The sequence below is a fragment of the Electrona antarctica genome (assembly GCF_951216825.1).
Source record: "Electrona antarctica genome assembly, chromosome: 6".
Taxonomy (NCBI): Eukaryota; Metazoa; Chordata; class Actinopteri; order Myctophiformes; family Myctophidae; genus Electrona; species Electrona antarctica.
The window spans coordinates 28,130,104-28,144,383 of NC_136811.1; positions in this window are offsets into that span (position 1 = coordinate 28,130,104).

The following is a 14,280-nucleotide window of genomic DNA, read 5'->3' on the forward strand; positions in this document are numbered from 1 at the left end:
CAGTCACTGTAAGTTTTACATACATAAACTATGTTGTTCATGGTGTAAATAAAAATATTATACATTGAGTCACTAATATGACTTAATATAATACCCCTTTTGACTAGACCCAATCACTCTTTGTATCACCAAATTATTCTATTGGTGTCTATTCTACACACAAAGTATGAAGTGAAATGCTAAACCCCTCAAAAGAGACTGACCCTAAACCAAGCCAAGCTACCAGAGCTGTTTCATAAAACAGATACTGATGTTAAACACATACAATGTTGCAGAAATGATTTGCACTAACAAAATGACAACAAAATATACAATTTTTTTATGATTACATATTTTATTACGACTGCATATTTAGGAATATTCACAGTAGGCACTGTAGATGGTACACAATATCAGACCAATATTTGTCTCAATACAGTACATACAACATACAATGTGTACAATGTAATAATACGAGGGCAGAAAACTGTATGCAATATATGCAACTATACAATTGTTTCATTATATGCATAACTTATACGTGCCGCATTAGTTATGTCTTTGATTTTTGCGTGTATATAGGGTAAATCCTTCAGGTCATGCAGAAAACATCTGCATATTCCATGGATTCTTGACAGTGGTGCTACAATTCCGTGAGCTTGTCCATAGTCATAGCTTGTTCGTTAAATCTTTAAAATGATTGTAGAAGTAATATCTAGGTGTAACACCCAAACACGGGTGTTCGGTTTGGTTAGAATGGTTTATCTGACAACCGTTGCAACTTTCTCTCATCTGTTCAGTTATAGCCTTTTCGAGTAGTTGCACAATTCGTATTTTCATAATATCTATATATACTGTGCTGATCACCCAGTCATTCTCATCCATAGTCAGGGGCAAATTCACTGGGGATGGCGTCGAAAGCACTGTTGAGGTGGTTGGAGTGTCATGGGGAACGGGTGAATTTGTGGATAATAGGCATACCCTCTCAAAATATTCAGCGTCCCCTGTATCATAGCCCCAAAATGCTATCTCATCATATTCAGCGTCTTCGTCCGTATCATCATATTCATCTATTTTTTTGTCTATTCTATACACAAAGTATGAAGTTAGAGGCTAAACGCCACTCAAATGAGACTTAACCCCAAACCATACCAAACCAAGCTACCAAAACTAATTAAATAAAACAGATACTGATGTTAAACTACATGTTAGTGCAATTCATTTCTATAACATTGTATGTGTTTAACATCAGTATCTGTTTTATTTAATTAGTTTTGGTAGCTTGGTTTGGTATGGTTTGGGGTTAAGTCTCATTTGAGTGGCGTTTAGCCTCTAACTTCATACTTTGTGTATAGAATAGACAAAAAAATAGATGAATATGATGATACGGACGAAGACGCTGAATATGATGAGATAGCATTTTGGGGCTATGATACAGGGGACGCTGAATATTTTGAGAGGGTATGCCTATTATCCACAAATTCACCCGTTCCCCATGACACTCCAACCACCTCAACAGTGCTTTCGACGCCATCCCCAGTGAATTTGCCCCTGACTATGGATGAGAATGACTGGGTGATCAGCACAGTATATATAGATATTATGAAAATACGAATTGTGCAACTACTCGAAAAGGCTATAACTGAACAGATGAGAGAAAGTTGCAACGGTTGTCAGATAAACCATTCTAACCAAACCGAACACCCGTGTTTGGGTGTTACACCTAGATATTACTTCTACAATCATTTTAAAGATTTAACGAACAAGCTATGACTATGGACAAGCTCACGGAATTGTAGCACCACTGTCAAGAATCCATGGAATATGCAGATGTTTTCTGCATGACCTGAAGGATTTACCCTATATACACGCAAAAATCAAAGACATAACTAATGCGGCACGTATAAGTTATGCATATAATGAAACAATTGTATAGTTGCATATATTGCATACAGTTTTCTGCCCTCGTATTATTACATTGTACACATTGTATGTTGTATGTACTGTATTGAGACAAATATTGGTCTGATATTGTGTACCATCTACAGTGCCTACTGTGAATATTCCTAAATATGCAGTCGTAATAAAATATGTAATCATAAAAAAATTGTATATTTTGTTGTCATTTTGTTAGTGCAAATCATTTCTGCAACATTGTATGTGTTTAACATCAGTATCTGTTTTATGAAACAGCTCTGGTAGCTTGGCTTGGTTTAGGGTCAGTCTCTTTTGAGGGGTTTAGCATTTCACTTCATACTTTGTGTGTAGAATAGACACCAATAGAATAATTTGGTGATACAAAGAGTGATTGGGTCTAGTCAAAAGGGGTATTATATTAAGTCATATTAGTGACTCAATGTATAATATTTTTATTTACACCATGAACAACATAGTTTATGTATGTAAAACTTACAGTGACTGTGTCCACATGACTGTGTTCCCCAGTGATGGGGGAGTAATTTGTGTGAAATTGTGACCCTTGCCCAAACATAAACAACTTGAATGTAGTATTTTCAAGTTTAATGTGCCAACTTGTTGACTCTTTTCAAAAACTTCCCCTAGAAAACCCCTGATAGAATTCATACAATGATCGTATTCATCACCCCTAACGCTAAAAAGTTTTGTGTAAAGATACGGAGACAAACAGATTCTGTACATATTTGGTATATTTTTATTGACCCAGTTGCGACAGAGAGTTCCCAAGTCAGATATCAGGCTGTCAATAGTCACAAATATTGTGTCTATCATTAAAACAACCATCCCTTAGTGTGCAATAAGTGGTATCTGGGTCTATATTATGCAGAGCTTTAACAATTAATACAGTATCTTCAGGGCTCTTTAGGTCTTTATAAACCGACAATGCCTATTTATTTACCCCAATGCACCCCTTACACTATATTTTACTAGGCCCTGACATAAATATATATATATTTATTGTATATTGTGAAGTTTCACAGCAACTTTGGGTGAGCAAATGATCTAGTGACCTAATCTACCTACTATCCTCAGCCATGATTGGGAACTATTATGATGATTTAGCCTATTATTTTGACTAAGATGTTAAGATACGATGTTCCACATCAGATTTCATGCCCTAGGTGTATGCTTTTTCCGTCCAATACCCCCTAGGGGTCAATTTAGTGACTAGTGATTTGTTTTAACCATAATGTAATGGTAAAATGAGTGTTGGATATGTCACTGAGGTTAATTTGTGTATGTACTCAAAATGCCCCAATACTCAAAAATGTTGCTGTCCTGTATCTCTGATAGACCATATAGACCATTGACTGGTGAAATCAGATGGAGGATGCTGTTAGGATGCTGTTAGGGCGCTGTTGGCTCTGTAATTATCTACCCACCAGGGGGAATGGTGAAGTATGGGGGCCTTTTACCACTACAGAGGTTTGCACAGTTACAAAATGGATAGAGAGCATGTCTGAAAAATGATAAAATAGCTGAAATTAACAATTATTCCAAATTTAGTTGGCAAAATAGTTATTAGTTAATAGTTATTGGTATTGGTTGAATAATGTACTAGTCATAATATAATGGGAGAGAACAACTGAGTGAATGAGTCAAAAGTGCCTGGTGATTGATGGTGCAGGATTTACTATCTATCACTGACAACTAGTGATTTGTTCTGACTACACTATCTATACAGATCACTGTAGATCTAAAAACAATAGGCGTTTAGCCTTTAACAACCGAGTTTAGCAACTCTTTCAAGAATATAATCTTAGAAGTAAAAATAATTCCAGGATAATTGATTTTGTTTTGTATACATCGATAACCCCTGCCTATGTAGGAATTACACATTTTCTCCCAAAAACATCTTATCATTACAAATAAAAATTGTAAATAATTTGTAATATTGAGCAATAGCTTGTATACTAGATACAACTATATAGATGACCCTAGACTAGATACTAGATAAAAAACAGGCCCTGGCAGGTTGTGGGCCTCATGATAGCACTATAATGTGCTACATTATAGTCCCTTTCTTCTTAGGCATGGAGGGCATCTGATGATTTGAACCATTTTGTTCCAAAATAAAATGGGTTTTAGCAAAAACCACCTGCTGGTGGTGCTATAACCGCCTGATCTGGACATGTATGGGTAGCGGGTCATGTCTGTGTATACCCCCCTATTCCATCTAGCTACACATTTAGTCATATACTTCATGTCAAGTTATTATTATTTTTGTTGTGTTGTCTGCTGTGTAGTTTATTTATTTTATTTTTGTTGTACTATTTTTGTTTGTGTTGTGTTTTGTCCAGTTTTTGTGGTGTTGTGCTTTGTCAAGTTTTTGTTTTTGTCTGCTGTGTAGTTTTATTTATTTTGTTTTAGTATTTTCTGTCTGTGTTGTGTCAAGTTTTTGTTTTGTCTGCTGTGTAGTTTATTTATTTCTGTTTTAGTATTTTTTGTTTGTGTTGTGTTTTGTCAAGTTTTTGTTTTGTTGTGTTTTGTCCAGTTTGGGTTTTTGTCTCGTTTTGTCTGATGTGTAGTTTATTTATTTCTGTTTTAGTATTTTTTGTTTGTGTTGTGTTTTGTCAAGTTTTTGTTTTGTTGTGTTTTGTCCAGTTTTTGATTTTGTTTTGTGTTTTTATCACATATGTTTTTACATATTGTCTTGTCTGGTGTGTAGCCTTTTGATTTTGTTTCGTATTGTTGCTGTGTTATGTTTTTTGCTGTTTGCTTTGTGTCATTTTTGTTTTGTTTTCTGCTGTTGTATAATTTTTGTTTTGTTTTTGTGTCATGATGTTTGTTTAATGTGTGTTTTGTGTTTTTGTTTTGAAAAAGTTTTTGTTTTTGTCTCGTTTTGTCTGCTGTGTAGTTTATTTATTTCTGTTTTAGTATTTTTTGTTTGTGTTGTGTTTTGAAAAAGTTTGTTTTGTTGTGTTGTGTCCAGTTTTTGATTTTGCTTCGTGATTTTATCACATATGTTTGTTACATATTGTGTTCTGTACAGTTTTTGATTTTGTTTTGGGTTTTTATCACATATGTTTTTACATATTGTCTTGTCTGGTGTGTAGCCTTTTGATTTTGTTTCGTATTGTTGCTGTGTTATGTTTTTGCTGTTTGCTTTGTGTCATTTTTGTTTTGTTTTCTGCTGTTGTATAATTTTTTGTTTTGTTTTTGTATCATTTTTGTGTATGTGATGCTGTAAATAGTATTGTTATATAGTTTACAATTTACAATTTAGGCATTTTACCATATGAACCCCCGTAAAATCACATTTTTCAAAAGATTATCAACATGAATCATATGCTAACTAGTAACCTACCATCATTCCATCAGTGGAATATCAGTATGATGAACCAATACGTATGCACTATAGAGTTCTGTGTCTACATAAGGTGTACTAATAGTCCTAACAATAGGGGCATAATGCTATCTATGGTGCTGAAATCGTTTGCATGACTGGTTGATCAACATCTATAGAAATTGCCCACTAGGTAGATATCATTAACTTTCACTATAATTGAAAACATATACTTATATTTCCCACACCAAGAGTCGAACTAGGGTCTCATGGCTAGACTCCAAGCATCCTAAACCACTAGACCATATGGGATTATGATATACTACCTGTAATGTTTGGTTAATAACCTGATCATACATTGTCTGAAGACAATAATTACTGCTCGAACCACTGTTCCCTATGAGCATAACATAACCATATTGTAATATAATTAGAGAGGACAGATATGTTACATGTAAGAGCCTCATGATGTCTGAAGGATACCAAATAATAGCAGAGAATATTGGATCCATGTAATACTGTAAAAACTGCCAGTTACTGCGTACAGATAATCGTAAACACCTACGGCTCTCATACTATTCTGTATGTTGTGTAATTGTTCACAGATAGGCTACACAGGCTAGATTTACACCGGTCAATATTCAAGCTAAGTATAACCCCCTTCATGTATGTATTGAGCCTATGGGGTAGATCTGAATTACACCTACATTACTTAAATTCACAGCCTATGGGGCAAACCTGATATTACACCCTTTGTGGTTCCGCACATGCACAAGGCAGCCAGATAGGCATACAGTCATCCAAGCATACAGTTAGATAGCATCTCAAGAGTTAAATATCTAATGGGTTCCATTTGGTCCCCACCTGTCAATAATAGACCTATGCTACAGACATATAGAAAAATCAGTTAGACAGTAAACCACCCCATAGAAATCCATATAGACAGCCATACTATACTATATACTATACAGTCAGGTCCATATACAGTGGGGCATTTGGTTACCATACCACCAATAACATTGAACATTGAAAAGCCTGAATTAGTCTAAAAAGTCTAAAGAATAACCAATACAACTACATAGTTTTTAGTAATTTTGAAGACTTGCTACATTTACTAGCAAATCATGACTCATGACCCCCCCATACTGGCTATCCCTACATGCCTGATCATTACCCCTATAATCATAAAGCCTTCATCAAGAGTCCATTTGGTTGCATGCTCATCATGATTTTAGCTGTCTGTGGACCAAAAATGAAGTGAACTGAGATCCACTCCCCTAGAGGGCTTGAAACCCCCAATGCATTGGGGTGTAGTGGTGTTAACCGGTATTACACCGATGAGATGCTCAAATCCATAGTCTAGGGGCCAAAACTGGTATTACACCCCCCTTGTAGGGCCCATGGATGGGGGGTGTCCTCTGAACCAATGGGACGAAAAAATAAATAGATGAATTGCACTAGGAGGCTGAAACCCCCTACAGGTCTGTAGTAGTTTTTTAACTTTTAACTTGTTTTGTAACTTTTTTTAACTTTAAGCTTTTTTTAAGTAATTTATTCATACTTTTATTTTTCCATACCTATACTCAATAGTGTACACCTACTGTACACCCAATACTCCACCGTATATATGCACCTGGAAATTGCAAATTTTAGGGCTAAACCAACACACAAGCTGTGTGTTTTCCTGTCAGCTGTCAGCTGCTGTCATCTGTCACCTGGCACCTGTCACCTGTCACCTGGTACCTGTCACCTGTCAACTGTCACTTTCAAAGAGAAGGGGACCCCCACCCCCCCTCTAATGAGGGGAGGGGGTTTACAACTGCACCTGGCACTTCTAAAAGATAAGGGACCCCCCAATCTGCCAGCTGGCACATCAAAAAGATAAGGGATCCCACCCCCGATTACAACTGCCACCTGGCACTTCTAAAAGATAAGGGATCCCCCACCCCTCACCAACACAGAGGTTAATCTAAACTTTCTATTGTTCTATGCACACCTGGAGCCGGCATGTCTACTAGGCTTTGGGGGTGGGACAGACCCACATGAGGGGGCTCACAGGCTGTGACATGCATGGGACATAGAGAGATAGGGAGAGATAGGGACAGATTTAAGCACTTAATGTAAAACACTTAAGCAGCAGGAACAAAAAGCATGGCATACATCACATACATAAATAAAACGATTATAATAATAATAATAATAATAATAATTATAATATAATATGATTTTATGATATATACAATATGATTATGGAATGTATGGAATGTATGGAATGTATCCAGGAATGTATGGAATGTATGAATAAATTAACATAAATTAACATAAATTACTCACTGGCGCCCCCAGTGGCCACAGGGGTTCATGATCACCAGTATATAGTAACTACTTTGGACTCTTTCAAGCAAAGTCTGTCTCTTTCCCACTATTTCAAGTAACAGTGACCAGAGGAGAGTAAAATGTTTACCTGTTGGATGTTTTGGATTTATTCAGGGTGAGGATTGAAACTGCTGAGCACAAAAAAATAAAAATAATAACATACAATAGTTTTATGTATACCATATAAATCAGTCTAAGTACATTTTGATGTATGGGTTGTGTTATCACCCAGAGGAAACTTGCTTCTCATTTAAAGTTGATCATACTCAATTCTTTGAGTTTCGGCAATATTATATTATTATTATGTCAACATCTTGATGTACTGGCAAGATCTTGGTCACCTATTTAAATGTAGGTTACAAATCCATCAACTAATCCATATAATTGACACGTGTCACAAGTAGGTAAACTCCTGTATCAGGCAAGAGAATCCAGCTCCATGCTCTTATGGTCTATTGTCAATATAAGGACCTAAAATCAATAACACAGATTTTAGGCCATGTTCATTTATAGAAATACATTCTCAGGTTTTTAAAACATGAAACATTCCAGGATAATTTATACATGCCTATAATGGTCTTGTCTTTTTGATGCCTAGCAAACAATAGCACGATCAATTGGTGTGTTGTTTTGGAAAGCATCTTCTGCAAGGAAAACTGTGAATTGGACATGGGATAATTTTATAGGTAGGATGACTATTAGTATTGTCTATTGAACACATGGAAATACATTCTCCAAACGTCCAGTGGCTGGGAGAGAGAGCCATAGGGACTAGGAGGACAAGATCTGAGACAGAAACTGAGAGGTGGAGGAGTGGAGGGAGAGTGAATGCTGGGTGGTAGAAAGGAACAGAAAGTGGGTATTATGGTCTGTCTGTCTGTCTGTCTGTCTGTCTGTCTGTCTGTCTGTCTGTCTGTCTGTCTGTCTGTCTGTCTGTCTGTCTGTCTGTCTGTCTGTCTGTCTGTCTGTCTGTCTCTGCCTGCCTGCCTGCCTGCCTGCCTGCCTGCCTGCCTGCCTGCCTGCCTGCCTGCCTGCCTGCCTGCACCAGTCTGTCGGTGTGGGTGGTGTGTGTGTTGGCCTCTGCTGTAGGTATGCTGCTCTCTTGCCAAGTGGTCAATGCAGTCAACCAGAACTCAGAAGCACTTTATTGCCCGTATAGGCCATACAGGAATTGGTTTTGGTCAAAGTGAAAGAAAACGAAACACAGGACAATAACAATTTACAAGACACATGTCAAGCTGCAAGAACATGAAACGAAGCACAATAACAATTTACAGGACAAACCTCAAGGTGCAAGGACATTAAACGCTGGACAATAACAATTTGTATGACAAACAACAAAGAGTAAATGACGAGATCAATGTGCAAACCATGTGTGTGTGTGACAGTCAGGAAGCATAACATAGTAACAAGAAGCAGCATGGTGAAAAAAGTGTGCTTTCAGTACAGAGCAGGATGTGATTGGGATCGGAGGTGAGGGGTAGGAGGTGGTAGGAGGTGAGTTTAAAGTTATGTGTGATCATTGAGGAGTTAGATCCGGAAAGAAGTCTCAGATGAGGTGTGTATACTGGGTGGCAACGGACCACCCATGACAGTCAACACTAACATTAAAAACAGCATCGTTTAAATTAACCACATGAACCCAAGCTGGGCAAGACCTGCTACTGCGAGTGCCTGACTGGAATTACCGGAAGTCCGCCCATTGGTCAAAAAGCTTCCAGGGGAAGTACAATGGAAGATGAAAGTCCCCTCCTATAGGGCCAATAATTAAATACACGCTGTATGGTTTCTTTGATTTGGGTGTCAGCTGACAAAATATCATAACCTTCAGCAACATTCCCAAACACATGTATGCTCTGCTCTCTACCTGTCCTCAAACAAGCATGACAGTGTAATCAAAATAATAATGGTCAGATCGCATACATACAGATTATTTATTTACTGCGGAGAGAACACATGTTTGACTGATCACTCGTCACTCTCGTGGTGTTTTTCCCCTCTCCATGGTTCCATAAGGATATGTCCACATGTCTTCTCGTCAAGTAAGATGTAAACATTAAGAACTGTTTTGACGTGAGGGGAGGGGAGGCGGCTATCAGATCAGAACACCCGAACATTTTCTAACGACGAAAAATAATAATACCACCGCCGATCCAGAGCCAAAGAGTAGAAGAGTTGTGACAAGTCAAAGATAGTAGAGAGATGGAAGATGGTGTACTGCAGTGACAGTATACACACCAGCGACACTGACAAGCAAACTTACGAACTACAGACTGGCAGCCAAGTAGCCTAGCATCCTGCTAGCCTACATGTAGGCAGGAAGATGGCACCCAAATAAGCCAAAATCCTACCGAACACGTCACTATGCCCTCCCCCTATAGATGCGTTCTGCATTACGCCTTTTCTCCTCGGAGATGAGAAAAGGCTGGGAACGAGGCTAAGATAGTGGTCCAGAGACAACCATGGAAAAAAGTCTTGTGCAGCCTAACACACACATACAAATTAACTGTATATATGATGATTTCAGGTGTATCAGTACAGTACAGTACAGTACAGTACAGTACAGTACAGTACAGTACAGTACAGTACAGTACAGTACAGTACAGTACAGTACAGTACAGTACAGTACAGGGACCCCCTGGGGACCCCCACACTGTAACTCTGTCATTTCTCAACTGCTTCAGACGCGGGGCGGCTCGCCGGAACCGGCCCGGCCCCCTGGGCGTGTTCCTGGTGTGATTTTTAATCAATATTCATCAATGCAATCAGCTACGAGAAAGCACAGGGGCAGTATGACCCAATATTGTCCCTCTTGTGTGTTTATTTGATTTCCATATTTCACAAGACACTGTGATGGGCTCTCACAGATTGTCACAGTTTTATAGCATGGCAAACAGTGTCTATCCCATGGAGACATTTATTTTCACTTCTGCTTGGCTGGAGCACATAAAACATCACATTTTATGACCACATTTCTACACACATTATTTTTAGCTTTGTGCCGAAAGCACTTAAACAGAACAATCCCTGGGAGGTCTGACTGGAAATATGTCAGAAACACATTTCCTCCAGGAAGAGTTGAAAGAGATTTGTTTTTTATATCTATAAATATCTATCAATGTATAATTCTCTAATGCTGAGTTTCTTCTGCAACGTTCATATTTGTAATTTTGTATATGCCAGTGTTCCTATCTCCGCTACAACGTGCATGTTGGATTGAATCCTTATGTCTTCAGAGCGCTACTACTGGTTCCCTGGTCCTGTTTCCAGATGTCTCGTCACTACATTACACAGTAAAGAGAGACTTGTTCTGGGTGCCTGCCATGCAATGGCAGAAACAAAGGTTGAAATCCGAAACACATACTTAATAATCGTAATACTTATCAATACGCGAAACTTTGACCTCTATGGCCGGCCGCACGGTTTACCAAAGCCTCGCAATATATACATCAAAACGTGCGGCTCGGCCGGGAATGGTGTGCTTGTGCTTTTCTTTGCGATTCGCGTTACCGTGCCGACGTAATTCGCAATAAACGACGCGAAAAATCCCCATTCAAGGTCAATGGGGAAACGCGGGTAAAAACAGAAAACGACACGTTACTTTGGAGCCACATTGCTCTGTCATACTGTTACGTAGAAACACGATTTAAACGTCAAACAGCACACGAGGCCATCGACTTTGTCGTGGTTCAGACGGAATTCGAATACGTTTGCCCACTATCGCAGTTCAAAGTGTGTGTGGTCTGAGCAATAATCATTTCATGGAACATTTATTGGTCTCATTCATCATACCTTGGTGTAAGTCTGTCCTTAAAATGCTTAAAAGTTCTTTAAAGGCACAATATGTGTAAAAAGTTACACATTTTGGAGTAGAGATAACATTTTGTTCAAATGTTCCTGGAACTTTTATGGTGTATTTGTTCATTATGTTTAGGACTAAATATGACGCATTGCCCATATTTGAACCCTCGAACAATAATAATAATAAAGAGCTTAAAAGTGATTTTAGCTTGTATTCAGGATTAGTAAGACAATTTTAAGATAATTTAAGTCAATTTATCTTATTGCACTAGCAAATTATTTGGTTGGTGTTGATGTTGACTTTTAGTATCTTCATCTTCAACTTGTTATCCTTAATACAATATGATATCACTTAATAAGCATGGCATTTTTGCTGTGGATATGAAATGTATACCAACATATTTTATATTATCCAAGGACATAAATCTCTAAATCACATTAAGGTCTTAGCCTATATAAATATGCTGGTTTTCTATCGAAGTACAAAAAAACACAGGTTCATCACCCTTTTTTAAATCAATAACTTATCCCTAGAAATTGCATTTTATTATCACTGCAGACAAAACCCCAGCTTGTAATTTCACATTGTTTGGTCAGATATATACGTCATTGTCAGAACAGTCGAAAGCACAACACATTTTCAATGTTTTCATATAAAAATAAAATAAAATAGAGAATCTTTGGTGGCTAAGCAAAAATAGAATAAAAATGTCTATACAAATGCATCAAAATACAATAAGTTGTCAACGGCTACAGCAAAGGGCCAACAAGGCAGAGAAATCCAGCGTTGACTTAAACTATGTATAAAAAAGGACACTTATATATTTTTTTATTTATCACAAAAAGATCATAAATTACTTGAGACCTTCAGAATGTGCCTGCCTTCGGACAACATCCTGTCACCTTGATGCAATGCAAACAGAACCACTGAGGTATATCATCTCGATTACTATACGTCAAGCATCATGCGGCACCATGGGAGAGAGACATAAAAGTGCATAGAATTTAAATTCATGTCAGTCTGTAGTACTTGTTCCATTCCAAATGTCATTCTCTTCCAAGTGCTCTTGTCACTTTCACTACCCCTAATAAAGGTATTGCATGTGTATGGATAACAATCTATGGAAATAAAAATCCGGCGACCCAAGGATCAATTAATAGATATCTAGAATCTATTTTGTAACGCTAATTAGAAAGGACTGTAAATATATACCTTCAATAACCCAGCAGGGAGACCAAATACCGTGCTGTATTTACCTTAAAAATGAGTGATTAGCCCTTTAAATCTTGAATGACAGTCACTGTACCATAAAAATAGAAAGACCTTAAAAAATAATTTGGAGGCAGATGAAATAAAGTTCTGAGAGGAGTTTCAGGTTTTAACTGTAATTTTTAGTAGGTAATAAAGTCAATTTACATAGAGAATGTGCTACATGGTTCAGATAATAATAATAATAATAGTACAATACATCAATATAATTTAGAGTATTAAATTGTTCCAATATGGATCCGAACTGAACCTAACTCTTCACAGTATGTTACTGGCATTAATAGTGCATCTGACGTCAGTTGTTGATAAACGTTCATTGGCTCAATAGATAGTTAATGTCCGCAATATCCCACGGTGGTGCTGGTTGTCGAGCACTCATTGGACCAGCACATGGATGATGAGACTGGTATCAATGATGTCGCCTCAAACCGGGAGAGTGTGGACGCTGGCGTTGCCAGGCAACCTGTTGATAACTTTCCCTGCACTGTGAACTCTTAACAGAGAAATGCCTGGCTATACTTTCTCACTGGGCATCAAGGTCAAATACATGTAGTCTCAAATCAAAATAGGCCTCTCAGTATGCGAGTTAACTTGACTGGGGAAAGTCTAATAGAGACAGTAAATCTGAACTTGGCGTCAGGAAACCCATAATATAAGTATGATAAAATAATATAAAGGATAATATAGGGCTGAGATGATTAGGCACGTGGATGGTGACATGACATAAATAGGATAAGGAGAACAACCCGGAGTAAACAGGCAGTAGGCTAAGAGTAAAATGATGATAAAAGGGCAAGATGACGAAATATGACCTATATGGAACACGGTCTGGGCCAAAGTGTTGACCAACAGAATATGATGGAGTGGCCAACTTGACATGACGTGTAAACAACATGTCAGAATTTATCTAACACCATCTTCTCCCTTCATATCTCTCCTCTTCTTTAAAAAATCTTTAAAAAACATTTCACGTCCTCATTCAACTTGATCTTCTACCAGACTCAGCTTGACAGCTTCCATAGGATACCAGAGATTGAATAAGAGCAAGGACATATGGAGAGACGCACACGTTTTGGGTTGGAACAAGCCCATGATGTCCACTTGGTGGTATCATTCATGTTGGCAGAAAGAAATACATTAAAATCTAAATAGTGTTACAACATTTCTGACACATTATATACTCATAATATAAAAAAGAAAAACATGGTCTTTGTTTCTGTAGAAACAAAACAGTCACAGCAGCAATGATACACTGTCTCTCTTCTGGTCACATGACTTCACCTCTGGTCACCTGATCCCGTGGAGAGCCTATCTAGTACCAATCAGTGATCAGTTTGAGATTATTCACTTTGTAAACATTGAGAGAGAGAAAGAGCAGCTCCCCCTTTCCTCACCCTTTTCCCCTTCTAAGTGTTCTTTGCAGCACTTCCAAAGCATTTTTAAGAACACTGGATACGGTATACGGCAATGCTTTTTGCCCAGAAAATGGTTGAGTGTTTAGACCATGTGACATACAAAAATGCACCTTAACTTCTAGACTGGGTGGGGTGTCCTTTTGTCAGGGTGCCCTAAGCCTAATAGTCAATTTGAC